This window comes from Hyperolius riggenbachi, chromosome 2 (assembly GCF_040937935.1).
Source record: "Hyperolius riggenbachi isolate aHypRig1 chromosome 2, aHypRig1.pri, whole genome shotgun sequence".
In the NCBI taxonomy this organism is placed as follows: Eukaryota; Metazoa; Chordata; class Amphibia; order Anura; family Hyperoliidae; genus Hyperolius; species Hyperolius riggenbachi.
In genome coordinates, this window is record NC_090647.1 from 414477097 (window position 1) to 414481762 (window position 4666).

Here is a 4666-nt window from a genome sequence, read left to right on the forward strand (position 1 = left end):
GCAATGTAAGACGCACCTAGGTTTAGAGGGCAAAAACCAAGGGGAAAAAAAGATATACTAAACCTGGTGCATCCATGTTCCAGGGGCGTCTTGTAGATATCCTCTACCAATTATTTTGTCCTCCTTTGCCCCCCATGTGCCCCCCTTTGTCCCCGATTTTTGCCCAGTGTTTCCCCATCTATCCCCAATGTGCCCCCTTCTGTCCCCAGTGTGTCCTTCTCTTTCCCCCATTTGCCCCCTCTGCTCCCCCACTCGCCCCCCCCCCTTCCATGTTTCCCGCTCCCCCGTGTATAACTATGAGAAGCGGTAGCTTGACTCACCTAATTAAAGGCTCCAGCAGCAATCACAGACCTCTCCTCTCCTTCTGTGTGCCTCCAATGCCAGCTTCTGCTGATCACTTCATCAGCAGAAGCTGACACTAGAGGCACAGTGAAGGAGAGGAGATGTCTGTGATCACTGCTGGAGCTGTTGACTGGGTGAGCTAAGCTACCACTTCTCATAGTTATACACGGGGGGAGCGGGAGACACAGGGGAGACAATGCAGGGAGTCCCTGATGTTGCGGCAGTCCATATCGGCGGTTGTTCATAAGTTGTGAACTCCCTATATTCGGCATAGGGCGAGAAGAGAAAGGCGAGCACGGCCGAAGCTCAGGTACAAAAGTAGATACTTACCTAAAGAGAGGGAAGCCTCGGGATCCTTTTGAGGATTCCCTCTCTGCTCTCTTCTCCGTCGCTGTATACGGCCCTGGAGACATAGCAATGTCAGCAATCCCTATCAGGGTCGCGCAGTAGCATGGAGCTCCATGCTCGCCCTCTCTTTTGCAGAAATGACTGCAAGGAGAATAGCTGCGTGGCCCCGATTTGGAGAGGAGCCACGCTCAGCAATGGGGGGCTGCTGCCGACCTAGGGAAGCCTCAATAGGATCCTAAGGCTTCCCTTTAAATATATATGTGACAATATATTTAATAGCAAACCCAATCTTGGGCTTGGGTTTGCTTTAAGCCCCCTTAAAGAGACACTGAAGCGAAAAACATTTTATGATATTATGATTTGTATGTGTAGCACAGCTATCAGTCTAATTCAGTGGTGCCCAACCTTTTTTGGCCCGAGGGCCGAACTTTAAATCAAGAAAAATCTCGAGGGCCGGAACACATGCATACAAATTTTCGATGTAAAACTTTAAACGTTTTTCTAGTAACAGTTAACATGGTGTTGGAAATGGAAAGAAAACGACAATATAAGAATTGTTGTACTCACCATTTGATGCACATTTTCTTAATGAGAAGTTTGCGGCTGTTTTTCAGAAACCAATTTCTGGATATTTGGCTCCAAATTTGTAACATTTATTCTTAATACAGAATGAAGATGATCATCTGTGATGCGAGAACGTGAGCCAGTTTCTGTGTGGGGCTGAGGGGGCTGCCCGCTCTGTTTCGGGCTGAGGGGGCTGTCTGCTCTGTGTGGGGCTGAGGGGGCTGTCAGCTCTGTGTGGGGCTGAGGGGGCTGTCAGCTCTGTGTGGGGCTGAGTGGGCTGCCCGCTCTGTGTGGGGCTAAGGGGGCTGCCCTGTCTGTGTGGGGCTGACTGGGCTGCCCGCTCTGTGTGCGGCTGAGGAGGCTGCCCTGACTGTGTGGGGCTGAAGAGGCTGCCCTGTCTGTGTGGGGCTGAGTGGGCTGCCCGCTCTGTGTGGGGCTGAGGTGGCTGCCCTGTCTGTGTGGGGCTGAGTGGGCTGCCTGCTCTGTGTGGGGCTGAGGAGGCTGCCCTGTCTGTGTGGGGCTGAGGAGGCTGCCCTGTCTGTGTGGGGCTGAGTGGGCTGCCCTGTCTGTGTGGGGCTGAGTGGGCTGCCCGCTCTGTGTGGGGCTGAGTGGGCTGCCCGCTCTGTGTGGGGCTGAGTGGGCTGCCCGCTCTGTGTGGGGCTGAGTAGGCTGCCCGCTCTGTGTGGGGCTGAGTGGGCTGCCCACTCTGTGTGGGGCTGAGGAGGCTGCCCTGTCTGTGTGGGGCTGAGGAGGCTGCCCTGTCTGTCTGGGGCTGAGGGGGCTGCCCTGTCTGTCTGGGGCTGAGGGGGCTGCCCTGTCTGTCTGGGGCTGAGGGGGCTGCCCTGTCTGTGTGGGGCTGAGTGGGCTGCCCGCTCTGTGTGGGGCTGAGTGGGCTGCCCGCTCTGTGTGGGGCTGAGTGGGCTGCCCGCTCTGTGTGGGGCTGAGTGGGCTGCCCACTCTGTGTGGGGCTGAGGAGGCTGCCTTGTCTGTGTGGGGCTGAGGAGGCTGCCCTGTCTGTCTGGGGCTGAGGGGGCTGCCCTGTCTGTCTGGAGCTGAGGGGGCTGCCCTGTCTGTGTGGGGCTGAGTGGGCTGCCCTGTCTGTGTGGGGCTGAGTGGGCTGCCCGCTCTGTGTGGGGCTGAGGAGGCTGCCCGCGGAGAAGGAGAGGATCGGGTGGTATTGCGTAGTAAAGTATTGGCGTAGTCCCGCGCATACACGAGAATGTGCTGGTATTCAGCCCTGGGTAGCCCTGGGATAGTTAGAAAGCCTCGCTCATTGGTTAGTGCAGGAACCTTCCTCCAATAGGAATCAGCCTAATTCCTATTGGAGGATGGTTCCTGCACTAACCAATGAGCGAGGCTTTCTAACTATCCCAGGGCTACCCGGGGCTGAATACCAGCACATTCTCGTGTATGCGTGGGACTACGCCGATACTTTACTACGCAATACCACCCGATCTTCTCCCCCTCCGCGGGCAGCCTCCTCAGTCTCCCTCAGCCTCCCCCTCCGCAGGACACCACCGCGCGGGCCACAGAAACTGGCCTCGCGGGCCACAAATGGCCCGCGGGCCGTAGGTTGGGCACAGCTGGTCTAATTGTTTCCAGTACAGGAAGAGTTGAGAAACTCCAGTTGTTATCTCTATGCAAACAAGCCATTAAGCTCTCCGACTAAGTCTTAAGGTCCGTACACACGCCGGACTGGAGGCAACGACGGGTCCGTCGTTGCCTCCCGCTGGGTGGGCGTGCCAACGACAGTCCGGCGTGTGTACGCACTGTCGGCGGACTGATACGGCTGTTTCGCTCAGAAACAGCCGTATCAGTCCGCCGACAGTGCGTACACACGCCGGACTGTCGTTGGCACGCCCACCCAGCGGGAGGCAACGACGGACCTGTCGCTGCCTCCAGTCCGGCGTGTGTACGGACCTTATGTCGTGGAGAGGGCTGTTATCTGACTTTTATTATCTCAACTGTAAATTAACTGTTTACCTTTTCTCTGCTAGAGGAGAGGTCATTACTTCACAGACTGCTCTGAAAGACTCATTTTGAATGCTGAGTGTTGTGTAATCTGCACATATTATAGAATGATGCAATGTTAGAAAAAAACACTATATACCTGAAAATAAAAGTATGAGAATATTTTCTTTGCTGCTAATCTTCTAGTAATTATTCATAGTACACAACCAATTCACTATATCATATTTTTTTTTTCCGCTTCAGTGTCTCTTTAAGGCTTCTCCCTCGCTGTCTCCCCGGGTGGCTCCGGTCCCCTGCAATTCAGCCTGTAAAAACAGAAGGGTAGGGGGAGACAGAGAGCGCTCCAATGGTGCATTACCAAAAATGTATCTAATCAACACGCAACAATAGGTGCACTTACAATATATAAAATGATACTGCGCCTTGCATGGCCCGTCAGTAGGTCGCCTCAGTACATTCCAGCCTGGCCAGGGCTGGAGGTGTGGATGGAGTCACACGAGAGCGTCCTTCTGCGGGGAGCGGTGCGCAGTGGCTGCTGTCTGACGTCACTACCGGTTTCGGCGTAGGTCCACGCCTTCCTCAGGAAGGCGTGGACCTACGCCGAAACCGGTAGTGACGTCAGACAGCAGCCACTGCACACCGCTCCCCGCAGAAGGACGCTCTCGTGTGACTCCATCCACACCTCCAGCCCTGGCCAGGCTGGAATGTACTGAGGCGACCTACTGACGGGCCATGCAAGGCGCAGTATCATTTTATATATTGTAAGTGCACCTATTGTTGCGTGTTGATTAGATACATTTTTGGTAATGCACCATTGGAGCGCTCTCTGTCTCCCCCTACCCTTCTGTTTTTACTAGTGACTGGCTCCATCCAGCACAAGAGAGCTGCACCGAGGGTACATTTAAAGGGCCAACACTATACTGTAGAGCGCAAGTGTATACAAACTTTAATTCAGCCTGTAAGCCTGGCTGAGTCGCACATGCGCAGCCTGGCCAGGCATGTTTCCCTGTTGCGCTCCCGTGAGTGGGAGCGTTCTGCTCTTGAGCAGTACTACTGTGCAGGCACAGAACGTTCCCAGGGACGATGGGGGAGAGCGACTGGCCAGTTCACACATGCGCGATGTAGCGTGACTCGGCCAGGCTTTACGGCTGAATTGCGGGGGACTGGAATCACCCTGGGAGATGGCGAGGGACGAGTGGACTTAAAGAGAATCTGTATTGTTAAAATCGCACAAAAGTAAACATACCAGTGCATTAGGGGACATCTCCTATTACCCTCTGTCACAATTTCACCGCTCCCCGCCGCATTAAAAGTAGTCAAAAACTGTTTTAAAAAGTTTGTTTATAAACAAACAAAATGGCCACCAAAACAGGAAGTAGGTTGATGTACAGCATGTCCACACATAGAAAATACATCCATACACAAGCAGGCTGTATACAGC